This window comes from Papio anubis, chromosome 15, assembly GCF_008728515.1.
Source record: "Papio anubis isolate 15944 chromosome 15, Panubis1.0, whole genome shotgun sequence".
Taxonomy (NCBI): Eukaryota; Metazoa; Chordata; class Mammalia; order Primates; family Cercopithecidae; genus Papio; species Papio anubis.
Window position 1 is genome coordinate 84623262 of NC_044990.1, and position 16996 is coordinate 84640257.

The window sequence follows — 16996 nt, forward strand, 5'->3', positions numbered from 1 at the left end:
AGCCACGAAAGAATGAGTAATTTGTTTTCATCTCCTTCTTAAACATGTTATGTATTTAAAAACGTTTACTGTATGTATGCATTACTTCCTAATCACTGTGTGTGTGTGTGTGTGCGCGCGCACGCGCGCGCATATAACTGGATGAAATCTTTTTTTCTCCCCTTGTGGCAGTGGCAATACCTCTGCATGAGATATTATTCAAACACTGGGGGAAACAAAAACCCAAGTGTTTCTAAAGTCAAAATCCAATCCTATCACCTCCTCCTCATTCTCAGCTATGACCATTAAAAACTCATGAGAATTCACTGAGAGCCTTTATTCACAGTTAACCATTCTCTGAAATAAAAGCAGAAAAATCCAGAATTCTTTGCTCAAAGCATCTCGGTCTATTCAAACACAGTTGGAAGAGGCCTGGATTACGGCGCACGATAGAGGAAAGGCCACGGGAGCTGCTAAGTCAACATGTGACCTACTCAGACTCTCCCAGACCTCGGCAGGAAATATTCACCACGAACACAGCCTGTGAGATGTTGCGCTTCTTTCTACATTAGGGGTTATGCATTATTAAAAGGCATCTCATTACGATGGAAATTATGACCTTGTCACCAGCACTATAAATGTCAAGAAATACCACTTTAAAAGAATATATTGTCTTGATTATAGAAGGAAACCTCTTCCTTTAAAAAAAGAGAAGAAAAGAAAGCTTGCTTTTTCATTGAAATCCTTTTCATAAAAAGGGTTGTAATTAATCATGGCTATTTCATCAAGCTTCTATAACACAAACTCTTAGAAGTCAAAGGAAAATTACACACACATGCACACGCACACATACACACAATTCAAGAAATATTGGAAATCTAGACCTTCCTCAGTAAATAACTGTCAATCATGTACATATTCTCTGACAACCCACCACTTTCTAAGCGGTATTAAAGACCATATTGTCTAAACACAATATTACTGTTTATCGTACAAAGCAATGCTTCCCCAACATAAACATTCACGTAACTTTTGTTGTATGGCAGTGACACCCACGTTATTACTTCTTAATATAATTCCTTAAAGCAGACCACTTTTTAGAAATCTAATTGTCCACGTCAGCCTCAGGAAAACTATTGGTATAATTGATAACATATTGATAAAATATTGGCAAAATAGTATCTAGTAAAATATCTTGGATTTTGTATGCTAGCTGCACTTTTTTCCTAATATGTATACATTCTTTTTAAAACTCGAGCAGATTAGTATTGTTCACATACCATACCACATAAAACATTGATATAAGGTATTTTTCATTACAGTGAAATTCTCCTGAGAATACCTAAGTCAATGCCATGAAAAGGGACACCCCTGGCAGCTTCAAATGTTGACGAGACGGCATCATTATGAGACAGAAGGAAACGCACTGGGCCTAATGGAAGAGAGGTGGATCCAGTGAGGACTCTGTGATAACCACCTTGTCATGATATGCTAGGGTCCTTTCCTCATGGGAAAATGGAGATAATATGGAATCCTGAATCAGAATTGCTTAAATTAGCAGATATGCAGGTTGTTAATAAAATGTGTTTTGCTAATACAAGCTATAGTATTGTACAGCAGGATATAAACGTCAGTGAACTCTGTTGTGTGTGACATTTACATACCCCTGCTCGGTCCCAGGCACTCTGTTAGTGACTGGCAATAATGAGAAAAAGAGATCTAGGTCCCACCCTTAAGAGACAATTATTTCATTCAAGCTCATGTGCATCTGTCAGGATCACGACTCACTCAATTATTGATACCTTCAAGGAAGTTGTATTTGGATACATGTCTTTGATCACAAAGATGGTAGAAAGCTCCTCACCTGTACTTTGAATATCACTGATTTGATATTTGATGTTAGACTGCTTAAACTCCATACGTTTTTGAAATACGTGGATTTAACTTCAGTACACTATCACAGTATTTCCTATACCTAGCAAATGTCAGAATTGTTGGAGGCGCTAGATGAAAACACAGACAGGCTCCACTTCTGCTGTCAACGAGTCAAGACCTCGTTGGTAGGAGGAGAACTCACTTTGGATAGCGGTTTTAACAAGAGTCCCCAGGTGATTCTGTTTCAGACAGTAATTCTTAAAGTGTGGCCCCGGAACGGCCGCATCAGCATCACGTGGGAATTAAGAAATGCGAACTCTCAGGTCCCACCCCCACTTACCGAATGAGAGAGTGGGGCCCAAGCCCTCCAAGTGACTGTAGTGGCACGCTAAAGTTTGAGGAGTGCTGGTGTAGGATATAGTATAGAAGCAGAATTAAATGCATGTGCTGAGTATCCAAGGTTCGGAAACACTACATTATAAATAGCAAATAAAACACTGGTTCTCAACTTTGCCACCTCATTAGGTGATCATTAGGAGCACACGGGATGCTTTCAAATATCTTGAGGCCCAGTACCACACAACAGATCTATTTATATCGGGTCCTCTGGGAGAAGAACCCAGGGATCAGTATTTTTTAAAATATACATTTCTAGGTGTTTTATTTGGATAGAATAATGTTTCATTCAAAAATTTTAAAAAATGATACAAATATGCTTATTTTCTTCTCTGTGGTTTTTTTTGTTGCTTGTTTGCCCCAAACAAATAGAACATGAATGTACATTTAGGATGGTTTATGTTTTATCCTGAAAATTTTAAGACAAAGAAATTATAGTATAACTTATTACATAGAGATATTGTATATGTACCATACCTGTGCCATATACGTGTAAACGTGTTTATAAATGTAGAGTATCAAGCTCGATGTTTTGAAATTTATTTTAAATCATATAATCTTGAAACCATTAAACCATATTTTTGTGATTACACAATGTATTTCATTTACACAAACACACATTTTTGTCAATAGGATATAGGACTTTTATCTTCTCAAAGAGGTCAAGTGTTAAGTCAGAAACATCTTTCAAAGGAAATGTGATAAAAGTAATGTCAAATTCAAGCTAGTGATCTATTCCAGAACAAAGTATCCTATTTTCTCTCTTCAAAGGTTTCTAACAAGTAGGTATTAAACTTCATCTTAATGTTTAACACACAAATTATTTTTCAAACTGCTGCTTTGAAAGCAAAAGCCATGAATTCTGTAATGTCATTGCATTTCTTTTAGGATTCCATCCTGCAAATGCTAAAGCAGCGGTAACTCCCAGTAGGATTTTATCTGGGCAAGAGGCAAAACTAAATGCCTGAAGTGATCCCACTGTGCACTAATCTCAAGGCTAATTTGTCAAATCTGCGTTTCATTTGTTTTCCTAGCTTTGTAAAAGTTTATTGATAAGCCATTTTTGTCATCTTCCTGGGAATTAGATGCCGATCAATCTCGTTTGCATTCCTGACTCTTTAGTAATTAGTGACCCAGTGGGTCTCCTACAAGAAGGGTAAATGCGAGGACAAATTCTATTGAGCAGCTCTTATTGTAAACAATTTGCTTTCTTGCTGGCTTCCCAGGTTGCTACATTTTGAAGGTTCTTACTTTTTCTATTCAGAATTTGTTCTGCTTCAGAACATCATAAAAGTGATGTCAACCTTTTGTATACTTTATTTCTGTTTATTGTGTTCGGGGCCAATGATCCTACAAGACATAAAACATCTGGGACTGAGAGATCCTTTTTATGAAGGTGGTTTTGAAAGGAAAGAAGGAAACCCCGACACCACACCCCTCCTCTGCAAAATCAAAGCCAAAGCTGGCTTTGAAGGTCAAGAAGCCTGTGCTGAAAGATGTTCACAGCCCTGAAAGGCCCACAGTCAGTCACTTTTTCTGTGGCGGGAGCCCCAGGTATTGTACAAGCGGCGTGTGTGTCCTTGGACAAGCCCTGCATACCCTCATCAAGTTCTTGAAGCACAGAGACAATGATGAAAAAGATGGATGGTCGCACCCTACTGGTGTTTATTAAGGACATCAGGGCCAAGAAGCACCAAAACAAGCCATGAGGAGGCCCAGCAGCACCATGTGGCCAAGACCAAGGTGGCCATCGAGCCTGGTGGAGAGAAGCCTACCCTATAGGACCAACCCATAGGAGCATGATTTGAACACTGCCAGTCTCTCTAGCACCCTCTAAACTGAGCCCACCCTGCTGATGGTAAAGATTTGTTTTAATCACCCAAATGAAGGAAGGGGAGAAGAAATTCTCTGACTCATCCAATAACATATGTCCCAGATGTCACCTAAGCTTTCCTCGTAAATATTTTAAGGATGCTTCTAAAACAGTCTCAGTGGGAACCATACAAGCTCCCCTTTGAGCGAACTCACAATGTATTTGCAAGAATTTTGAGAGAGAAATAATAGATATGAAATGCCCGGACACAGAGCATGTGTTCACAAAACGATTTCTATTATCAAGAATATGAGCAAAAAAAAACACCACACCACAGGAAAAGTGGGACGGGAGGCAGTGGAGCAATGGTCAGAACAGATTGACAGTTATTCACCGCAAGAGTCATCTTAATCATTTAAATCTGGGGGTCAGTTCTGAACCTTTGAGAGGTTCCAGGTTGCAACCATACAAGCTCCCCTTTGAGCGAACTCAGAAAGAGCAGTTTAAGTTGCTATTGACCTATCTGAATTCTCTTCTCCCACTCTGCACCATCCACCTCCCTCCCTCCTGCCCTGCTCACCACACTGACACACTGGAACAATTCGAGAAGTAAAATCAGTTTCGGAGTTTGATCTAGATGACATAAACCAGTTGCTTACTAACTATGCACTCTTGCAGAAGCTGCTTTCGCTACAAGATTAAAAGAACACAATGTATTTGCAAGAATTTTGAGAGAGAAATAATAGATATGAAATGCCCGGACACAGAGCATGTGTTCACAAAACGATTTCTATTATCAAGAATATGAGCAAAAAAAAACACCACACCACAGGAAAAGTGGGACGGGAGGCAGTGGAGCAATGGTCAGAACAGATTGACAGTTATTCACCGCAAGAGTCATCTTAATCATTTAAATCTGGGGGTCAGTTCTGAACCTTTGAGAGGTTCCAGGTTGCAAACACTCCAGGCTAAGAGTCGGCGAACGAATTCTGGAGATAATGAATTTGGAGATGGGGATGTGGATTCTGCTCCATGTCCCTCCTGACTGACCGTGGACACGGGGACAGACAAAGCCTATTCCTGTACATGTCTGAGAGGTAAGGGACTGAGAATAGCTACAAAATCACTTCAGGAAATGACTCAGCTGCTTTTGTACGTTTATGTGGGTTATTTTAGTCACGTAAATGGATCAATGTCTAAATAAGGCGGCGATACTCAGCCAGTTCTTCTGCATCAGGTGAAAAGCAGGACTGTGTGCTGGACAGTGAAAAGGCAGGTTCCGGGAAGCGGGTGAGATCCAGAGTGTGGAGCCCCAAGGCAAATGCTGCCTTCTTACCATTTCACCTCTGTGGAGGAGGCCCCTGGCTTTCTGGTGCCTGGCGGTTACCTCGGGATCGCTTTGTGAAGCGGCACACACATGCCTGTCCCAAGGCCTCCAGGAAGCCCTTGCTCAGCTCAGCTGAATCCAGCCTCTCCGTAACCTCACCATGTTTCTTTACCTGCTTTCTCATCCCTCCTTTGCAAAGAGAAGAAAGAAAAGGTACAAAGGTGAACTGTGGCAGACATATTCATGATCTCCTCTCCATCCTGCTCTCTTTTTGTTTTCTCTTTTATTACAAATTTTTTATTTCCATAGGTTTTTGGGGAACAGGTGGTATGTGGTTATATGAGTAGGTTCTTTAGTGGTGATTTGTGAGATTTTGGTGCACCCATCACCCGAGCAGTATACACTGAACCCCATTTGTGGTCTTTCATCCCTCACCCACTTCCCACCCTTTCTTCCTGAGTCCCCAATGTCGACTGTGTCATTCTTACGGCTATGCATCCTCATAGCTTAGCTCCCACTTATGAGTAAGAACATACATGTTCTTTGCAATTGCAAATTGTGCTGCTATAAACATGTGTGTGCAAGTATCTTCTTCGTATAATGGCTTCTTTTCCTCTGGGTGGATACCCAGTAGTGGGATTGGTGGATCAAATGGTAGTTCTACTTGTAGTTCTTTAGGGAATCTCCACACAGTTTTCCATAGTGGTTGTACTAGTTTACATACCCACCAGCAGTGGAGAAGTGTTCCCTTTTCACTGCATCCACACCAACATCTATTATTTGTTGATTTTTTGATTATGGCCATTCTTGCAGGAGTGAGATGGTATCGCATTGTGGTTTTGATTTGCATTTCCCTGATCACTAGTGATGCTGAGCATTTTTTCATATGTTTGTTGGCCATTTGTATATCCTCTTTCGAGAACTGTCTATTCATGTCCTTAGCCCCACTTTTTGATGGGATTGTTTGGTTTTTTTCTTGCTCATTTGTTTGTTACTCCCTGGTTCTTAGCAGTAGACTCGGTACAGTATTCTCAGGATCCCACTGCCTGGAGTGCATAAAAAACTCTCTTGCAAATGCCAGCACTCAGCTATCTCCTTTCTCAAAAGTTTGCAAATGAGTAATTAAGAAATGTTTTTGTCTAACAGATTGCACATCATTCTGTCAGGCAGGGAACTCTTCACCTCTTCCTCTCCCCACTCCTGTCTCTCTCTTTATTGTGTAATACACTGGGGACACAAAAGCAAGAATGAGATAAAAGGGGCAGCATCTTCCCTCACAAAGTATAATGGAAGAGATGATAAACACACTTATAATTTTGCATTTTAGACTCCAATGAAAATATAAAATATATTTATATGGTAAGTATCAAGCTTAAGATGCACTGTAGGTGAGCTATGCTGAGAGCAAAACTCTGCCTGGTAATGATGGCAAAAAAGGTAAGAAAGGTCTCTGGGATAGACAGAAGACGGCCCTCCCAAGGTGTTCATGCCTTAATCTCCCCAAACTGTAAGTATAAGAGGTTATATGGCAAAGGGGAATTCACACTGCAGGCAGAATGAAGGGTACTACTTGGCTGACTTTTTTTTTTTTTTTTTGAGACGGAGTCTCGCTCTGTCGCCCAGGCTGGAGTGCAGTGGTGCGATCTCAGCTCACTGCAAGCTCCGCCTCCCAGGTTCCCGCCATTCTCCTGCCTCAGCCTCCCGAGTAGCTGGGACTACAGGCGCCGCCACCTCGCCCGGCTAGTTTTTTGTATTTTTTAGTAGAGACGGGGTTTCACCATGTTAGCCAGGATGGTCTCGATCTCCTGACCTCGTGATCCGCCCGTCTCGGCCTCCCAGAGTGCTGGGATTACAGGCTTGAGCCACCGCGCCTGGCCGTAATCAGCTGACTTTAAACAGATTATCCTGCATTATCCAGGTAGACCCAAGTAATCATAGGGATTCTAAAAAGTGATCAAGAGGCAAAAGGGGAGGTCAGGGTAATGGGACGCCTGGGGGACCTGTCATTGCTGGCAAAGATAGGGCAAGAAGCCATTGCCTGCGACATGTAGGAAGCCTCTAGAGACTGGAAGAGGCAAGAAACTGACCCCACCTTCACCCTTTCAGACAGGAATCCAGCCTCATATTACCTGGAACCCACTGAGACTGGGGAAGAATTTTTTTCTTTTTAAGTAGAAGTATTTTTATTTTAATGCACCATAAGATGATAATCTCTCTAAGAAATACCTCTCCCTCCATGTGTGAAAATCTTAAAAAAACAAACAAACAAACAAACAAAAAACAAAAAACAACAACAACAACAACAACAAAAAACCCACACAGTGTTCATAGCCATCAGGAGCTTGGAAAACAAACTTTGGTGAATGCAAGCAACTCTGCTAAACAGGACAAGGGTTACAGGTTCTCACGTCACTACAATAATTGACAATCTTGGAACGGACTCCACTGCTGATGTCCTAAAAGGACAGAGAGGTGAAATGAACACTTGTAATTAAGAAGAGCCCGTCGGGCAGGGGATGCTCAAAACCAAAATTTGGCCTGGCACAGAGACTCATGCCTGTAATCCCAGCACTTTGAGAGGCCAAAGGCGGGTGGATCACTTGAGGTCAGGAGTTCGAGACCAGCCTGGCCAACATGGCAAAACCCATGTGAACCAAAAATACAAAAATTAGCTGAGTGTGGTTGGGGGTGCTTGTAATCCCAGCTGCCCAGGAGGCTGAGGTGGGAGAATCGCTTGAACCCAGGAGGCAGAGGCTGCAGTGAGCAGAGATTGAGCCACTGCATTCTAGCCTGGGCACAGAGTGAGACTCTATTTCAAAAAACAAAACAAAACAAAACAAAAATCCGCATAAATGTGGCAGTGTTGGCATCTCTCCTCCCCTTCCTCCTTGCTTCCTCTCCTCCTCCTCACTCAGGCTGGTATTATCCTGCAATGCAAAAGGGCCACCACTGTTTTGGATGTCTCCATGTCAGACTTCCAATCTATAAAACTGTAAGATAATAAATTTGTGTTCTTTTACACCGCTAAGTTTGTGGTAACTTGTTATAAGAGAAACAGGAAACGCACGCCACTTCCCTGAGGAGCTGACAACTGAGCTGAGTTGTTATAGATTTAAGCCAAGCTAGGCAGGGAGGTGACAAAGCATATCCTATGTGAAGATAGCAAGATTCCTGGCACTGGAGCCAAAAGATGATGGCAGTGAGGGGTAGGAGTCAGGCTGGAACTGATAGGCACAGCTGGACCAGGGAAAGATGGTTTGCAGTTTCACTTTTTCCACAGATCAGGGTGCCTTTGTTGGACTGAACCACTGGCCGCTCCAGAAAGGTCTTGTAACCTTTCAGAGTGTGTGCCTTTGTTCACACCAATCCTTCTACTTAGAGTAAGCTTCCTACCTATTTCCACTAGCCCAAATCTTATCTTCAGCCCTAAAACATGAATTACTGTGTCCTCTGATCACCTCAGCTGAAATGGTCACATCTCCCTGAGAACTTTTACGACACTTTATGTTCCTCAGTTATGGTCCATCGCCCTAATGGCTCGAGTGAGAGTTATTTGTGCGTCCAACTCATACTACTTATTATTAGCGTCTGAAGATGAAAACCGCCATCTACCTAGAACATCCTTCGTGACTTCTCTCATGCCACCATGATGCCGTGCGTCACAAAGCAGGTCCGTGATACATACGTCTTTGATCAAATGTTTATGAACAAATAAAAGAGTGACATCAAGCCCAGGAAACACCTTCCAGTCTGGAGGAAAAGGACCTGTTCCTGATCCATTAATCAAAACAGAAGGCCAGGCAGTGAATCCCAACAAAATAATAGATGCACACGTCTTACACATTTCACACGTAAACATCTGTTCACCGAACTTCTGAGGTGGGGTCTTCTGATTGGTATTTTGTCTCATCTCTTTGCATAAATCGCACCTAGAACACATCTCTATTAGATTGCTAGGGCTACCATAACAAAATACCCCATACTGCACGGGTTAAGCAACAGAAATTTATGTTTTCACCGTTCAGGAGGCTGGAAGTCCAAGGTTAAGATGTTGGCAGGTCTGTTACTTGGTTGGCAGTTGGCCACCCTCTTGCAGCCTCTTCACACGGTCTGGGTGTGAGCATCCCTATCCCTGGTGTCTTTTTTCCTTCTTATAAAGACATCAGTCACATCAGATTAGGGCCTACTCTAAAGACCTCATTTTCACTTAATGACCTCTTTAAAGACCCTATCTTCAAATACGGTTACATTCTGAGATACTAGAGGGTTGGGACTTCAACATATGAGTCTGTGGAAGATGCCATTCAGCCCATAATAACATCGCACATGATTTTCAGTTTCATCTGCTTTAAAATGGATCATCAAGAAGTACATTTTGGCCAGGTGCGGTGGCTCATGCCTGTCATCCCAGCACTTTGGGAGGTCGAGGTGGGTGGATCATGAGGTCAGGAGATTGAGACCATCCTGGCTAACACGGTGAAGCCCCATCTCTACTAAACATACAAAAATTAGCCGGGAGTGGTGGCGGGTGCCTGTGGTCCCAGCTACTTGGGAGACTGAGGAAGGAGAATTGCTTGAACCCGGGAGGCAGAACTTGCAGTGAGCTGAGATTGCGCCAATGCACTCCAGCCTGGGTGACAGAGCGAGACTCTGTCTCAAAAACAAAACAAAACAAAACAAAAAGTACATTTTGAGTGGAGAATCCTTCTGGATTCTTACATTTTCCCTTGGTCTTTTAAGAGTTTTCTCCCCCACATCTAATTCAACAGCAACTTTTCGCTCTTCTCTCATGGCCATCTTCCAAAGGAATTGCTTTGATTTCACGGAAATAACAAATCCCTTCTCACATTCAGACATCACTGGTTTACCTTACAGTGAGTTAAGTCATGTAATTACAACAGCAAGTGAAACTGGCATCAATAATTCTAGAAAGAAATGTGACTGACTTTTGGTGAGCTTACAACTCAACTTTTTAGAAGTCTGAGAATGCAGAAATGGGCCAAGCAGGGAGTAACCCAGCAACCATCCACACGCAGCCTGTGGTAGTCCTGGGTCCTGCTTCACAGCACAAATGGGGACACAACCCAGTGGGGGCACTTAGAGGGACCCTGGAGTAATAGAACCTGGGAACTGGACAACGTCAAGAAGTCTCATACCCCAACTCCTCTTTCAGTAGAATTCTTGTTGGATTTGTAACACTGTTTTTAATCACAGATGTCAATGATTCAGTGAAAATCCCTGACAGTGGGCATCTAACAGTTGTTGGATTCTTCCTGGTGATGGGGTTTTATATGCTCACAAGGCAAGCCTGTTCCTTTCCCAGATGTTTTCATTGGTGAGAAGCACCTGCTTTTTTTTGAGATGCACTCTGCCTCCCTGCAATTCCCATGTATTTTAGCCCCTAGGAGTCATACCTGTCTTCTAAATACAAAGCTTATATTTTATCCATTAAACATCTAGAAACTTTTTTTTTTTTTTTTTTTTGAGATGGAGTCTTGTTCTGTCGCCCAGGCTAGAGTGCATGGCATGATCTTGGCTCACTAGACAGTCCGCCTCCCGGGTTCAAGCGATTCTCCTGCCTCAACCTCCTGAGTAGCTGGGATTACAGGCACCCGCCACCACGCTTGGCTAATTTTTGTATTTTTTAGTAGAGATGGGGTTTCACCATCTTGGCCAGGCTAGTCTCAAACTCCTGACCTCGTGATCCATCCACCTCGGCCTCCCAAAGTGCTGGAATTACAGGCATGAGTCACCGCACCCGGCCCATTTTTCTTAATCTTATGTAACATCCCCGTTCTTCCCTTCATTCCTCATGCCATAGGATCTCACATCATTTTTCATCCTAATTGCCTCGCTCTGGACACATTGTATTTTGCCAAAGTTCTCTTCAAATTGTAGCACCCAGAATTGTCATTCTGCAGATCTCGGCTGACCAATCCAAAACAAACTGAAACGACACCTTCCCTGATTCTTTACATTTCCACTAAGATAACTAAAAATCACCTTGATGGCTCTCAAGCAAAACACTCAGACCTTTTTTCAACTAACAAGTATGTGAACAAGTTGGTCTCAGATTCACATTGTATAATATCAAAGAAAAGGTTCACTTGAACATGACTTGCTGTTTTGAGTCTCTCACACAGTGTAATACGTGTTTGTGTCAAGTCCACATATGTCATGAAGAATCATCCATAAAGGAATGACATGAACTCAGCTCTGCATGTGCCAGCTGTGTGATTTGCACCAGAGTTCCCAAATTACAGCCATTCACTTACAACTGCTGTGACACTTAATATGTCTTAGTACTACCATTCAGTTATTTAACTAAATCAACTCATTTTCCAAAATGTAATTATTTAAATAGAAATTTTTATTACATCAGCACCACAAGGCAGGGTAGAAAAAAAAAGAAATTTTTATTCCAGTAAAGATCCTCAACAACCGGTGTGCCACATCTCAATTCTCACCCAACATGAACTGAACGACCGACCTTCTCCCCAAAAATCTGCCTGAGGTCAGCTTTCCTGTCTCAGCTGATGACAACTCCATCTTCCAATGACTCAGGTAAAATCAAAAGACAATCAAATAAGCCGACTTTGGGATCATTTTTCATATCTTCTTTCTGATCCAATTGATCGGAAAGTCTTGTTGGTTCTATCTTCAAAACGCAGCAGAATCTGATGCTTCTCCCCGATTTTACAGCTTCACCCTGAGTCCAAGACCCTCTCTTGCCCGGATGTCTGTAGCACTCACCCAAGTGGTTTCCCTGTTTTTATCTTTGAGTTTAAACTCAAAAGCCAGAGTGATTTTTTAAAAATATAAGTTGGTTCATGCCACCCTCCTCAAAGCTGCCCAATGATTTACAGAGCACTAAGAATAAAGGCCAACCCCCTGTAGTGTCTCCCATTTCTGAAATGGTCTGTCCCCACTCCATCTGCTCTCTCTTTGACCTCATCTCCTATGCCCCCCTCCGCTGCTGCTCACCCCACACCAGCTCGCTCGCTGTTCCTCTAACAGCCAGGCACATGCTCACAGGAAGGATCACAGGACAGATCACAGGAAGGACATGGCCCTGGTTGAGCCTCCTGCTGAGATGATCTTCCGAGAAGTTGGCCTGGCTGGCTCCTTTGCCTCCTTAAAATTATTGCTCAAATGGCACTTCTCCGTCACTTTTCTGACTTCTCTGTTTTAAATTGGAACATCCCTATTCCCAATCCTCTTTACACTACCTGCTCCCTTCTTTCCTTTTTCCCACGGGACTCATGATGCTCTAATATGGTAGGTGGTTGTTGTTGTTGCTGTTGTTGACTCTTTTGCCCAGGCTAGAGCAGGTTGGCAAAATCTCAGCTCACTGCAACCTCCACCTCCTGGATTCAAGCAATTCTCATGCCTCAGCCTCCCAAGTAGCTGGAATTACAGCTACATGCCACCGCACCTGGCTAATTTTTGTGTTTTTAGTAGAGACGGGGTTTCGCCATGTTGGCCAAGCTGGTCTCGAACTCCTGACCTTGTGATCCACCCACTTCGGTCTCTCAAAGTTCTGGGATTACAGGCATGAGCCACTGCACCTGGCTTTCTATTATACTTTCTAATGTACTAATCTACTGGGTCAGGCATTTATTTTTTGTCCAGCCCCTCCTGTGAGGAGGTAACCCTGCAAGGCCACAGATCTCTGCTTTGCTCACTGATGCATCCAAAGCACCCAGAACCGCACCTGGAGCACAGCCTGCCTGGTGGTCTTCTCCACCTTCACTGAGCAAAGTGGCTCAGAAGAGCCCTAACCTTTCCATATCAGCCAGAGGCTGCATGTCCATAGCAGCAATGCCGACCCCACCTCCACAAAGAAAGAAGACCACCTCTGCCAGGCCCTTCGCTTCATCAGCACAGACCAAGGGTAACTCACTAAAGCCCTTTGCTTCCCCTGCTTACTGCAGCCTAAAGATAGTTCTTTAGAATAAGGTGCGAGGATATAGTACAATTTTGTGATATGCAAGTATCTCACTTTTATTATGCAGTTGGCCTGAGGATAAATTTTGTTTAGAGCTCCCTGTTTTTCTGATAGATATATGACCAGTGGGTAGTGCTCAGAGCGAGTGACATAGAAATAATTTAACAGATGTAAGGATATGATTTTTATCCTCCACTGTTTCTCTCTCAAACATCTTTAGTTTCACAGCTTCCTCACTGTGACACCTTACATTTCTTATATATTACTTCTCAACACAGTAACTCTGTTAAAGTATGAAGAAACCTAGGTTAAAATTTTCTTTTTCCTTAGACTATTCTTCTAAAACCAACAGGAAGATTTAGCTGGAGACCAGCTACAGAGAATAGTGACACAAATATAAAATATCAAATAAAGAATGAAAGTGTTTATGTTGGTCCCTTCCTGAACCTAAAATAGCTCTATAACAAATAAAGTAAAATAATCTGAATGAAGTAACAGCAATAACAAAAAAAAAACATGGTTAATTAGCAAATCCCATCTCAAATATCTGAGAATTATGAATATTCAACCTCTGATGTGAAGAGGGAGAAAACTTACTGAATCTCATGTGTGAGTACCTCTGTCACTATCTTGAGTTGAGTATTTACAGTAACTTATAGCTGCAGATTCTTGACTGTACAGCCGTATGTTTTATTATTCAACCAGATGTAGGCCATAAAACTGGTTTATCTATTCTGGGGTTTGCTTAGTACTAATAAAATAAACTTCAAATCCCTAACTTAATGGCTGCTCTGATATTGTAGCACTTCAGCAAAGGACAGTTTTGCTATCTGGTACACTGAAAATGTTCTAAAATCAAAGTGTACTTGGAAAGATATATTTCTGCTCCTAAAGATTTCATAAAGACCCTTGCAATTTGGATGAATTGTGCTGTGCAATGACTTGTTTTTCTATTGATTTCTAGGCTGATGGACCATAACCTTCATTGATAGTTCATTTTGGCTTCCTCCAGACTGAAAAGGAAATAGCACTGAGTCTCTTCTCTGCCTTGGAGCCTACATTATTGATATTCTTTCATCATTATGTAGGAACATAAAGCTTCTGTTATGTTGCAATTATTATGTGTCTTTACTAGAATGTAGTTAGTGAAACAAAAATAGATGAGGCAGCCCACCACAGGGCTGTCCTGCTGTTCTCTGCTACACTGAGTACAATACACAGAGCTCAGAGAAAGCTCCCCATTCATGCTGATTTTTTGGCAACAGTTTCACAAAACAAATCTTTCTGAAGTTCTCAAAAGTGAAAATATCATAATTAGCATTTTAACCCAAGAGGAGCTATGCAGAAGAGTTGAGTCAATTTTCATACAACAATGTATTATTTTAACTCATCTTTCTCTAGGTACTTTCTGTGAATTTCATACCATTTTTAAGAAATGAAATAATGAAACAAGATTATGAACCTTCTGTGGAAAAGAGCTGACAACATTTTGCCAGATTTTAAAAGTCTTTTGAGATTTCTTGCACTAGATTTTATCTACATGCCAGACCATGGGATGTAGTTCTATCAACCTATGACTATTGAGATTCCTTAAAGCTTACGAAGTTAAACATTCATAGGAACAAAATCTTTTATGCCTTTTTTTTTAACTTTTCATTAAAGGGAAACAAAAAGATCTAATGATCATGCATACTCACCAAAATAGATATTGACACTTCTGAGAATAACCACTGAAAGGCAGCATAAGTTAATTCAAGGTCAGGATGAGTATGAGAGAGCTCACTGGGTTTACTCCCTGTGATTGATAACAATCACCTGCCATTTGCAGAGTACTTCTGGTTCCCTCCCCCTTCCTCAGTACTTCCTGGTACTGACAGGGACCACGTGACTGGTTCCAGCCAGTGCATTGCAAGTAGAAGTGATGGGTCATTCCCGGGCTGAGTGTTTCCCTGGGGGTGCAAATCCCTCCAGAGCTGTCTTTTTCTCTGGTACAGCCACCAGTTATGTGCAAGATGGTCACTCTGGCTACCCGGGTAACAAAGGGACAATGCCACCACCCAGGATGTACATGAGCCTTTCTTATTTTAAGCCGCTGACATTTGGGAGTTGATTCTTACTAGCCTATTCTGACAATTTTTTTTAAATGATTATTTTCGCATTATTATTTAGTTAAACTGATTCTTCATTTTGCCTTATAATGATGGTTATCTACATTAGAAACAGTATACAATTTGGGCGGGTGGGAGGTGCGTCATATCTCCAAGTTATTAATGTGCAGTGATGAACAGACACAAAGCAGGAAACAGCCATGGCCATGAAGATAGTTGTTCTTCTAAATCAGGGAACTAGAAAAGCCTTCAGATTCAGACTGGGCAAGAACTAGGGCTAACAGTTACCTGTCCCCAAATTCCTTTTGTTTTACAAGAGAAGTCTGGTTAAAATGAACTTCAGAAGTTGCTTTGAAGAGGAAAAATCGGGGGAAGGGAGACAAAATATACAACTAGAATCAGCTAAGCAGGCAAAAGTACCTGGTATTTATACTCTCATTATAGGTATATGAATTTCAGAACTTTGATTTTTTTTTTTTTTTAAAGTAACAGCTGTGACTTAACATTCATTTCCCTCACCTACTGCCTGCTGGTCAGTGAAAGAGATCATGAGACTGCCAAGTTATAGCCGCTTGCTTTACCCTGGGGAGCGACAGGAGCAGCAGGTGTGGCTGAAGATGCAAAGGTCTGAGGTTCCTTTGCTGCATGTCACCTCCTGGCCTCGCAGCTGTAAATGCCCAGCTTTTTACCGTCTCTGTGTTATGACCATGGGAACACTCACATTTCACTTGCTCAAAACAATGTGCAAGTCATACGAAAAGCGAACTTGATCTCTTGAACTTCCAGAAAACCCTCACTTGCAGTGGGTGAGCTTTCATTTTTAGAATACAAATACAATTTAGGATCCCTCTTCACACTGGCTTCTGCATCATCCCACAGCTCATTCAACAGATTTTCTTTTCGCCCGTGGCAATGTGAAATAAAATTTTTATTTTTTTTTTGCTTCTCAAAATGACAATATTGAGAACATCTGGTTTGTAGCCGTCTTAAAGTTTGTTCTGCAATGCCGTTAGGTTTAAACATCTGTCATTAAATCAAGGGATTGACAAAATGCTCTGAGTTGAATTGCAACAGAGGGTACTACATCATTAAGTATCTTTTTTTGGAAACAAATTGAAAGAGAGTTAATTGTCTCTTCTTGAAGAGAGTGGGCCCATATCACCAAAGGTATCTGTTTTCTTTTCCAAATGAGAAAATGTATTCAATTTATTCTAGTAATTTTCCATTTTCTGTCCCACTGACTACTATATTTAATTACTCTAAATCACTCTCCACATAAAGACAGTGATGCGCTTCTGAGAGTCATTACAAAGATATTGTTTCGTAAGTGTCTTTGCCTATTTGAAAAGCACTGAAAGTTTTCAGCAGTTTTGCCCCCCGCTGGTTTCCTAGGCAGGCACGGATCAATATGTCATTTGATAAAATACAGTGCAGGGACACCGTACCTCAGCAGAGTCCGGGTTCTCCTGATGTTTCGTAGTGTCAGCGTCTTGCTCTGTTTTCACGTTCTCCGGGAGAGAAGAACTGATCAAACATAACGTGCACTGTCA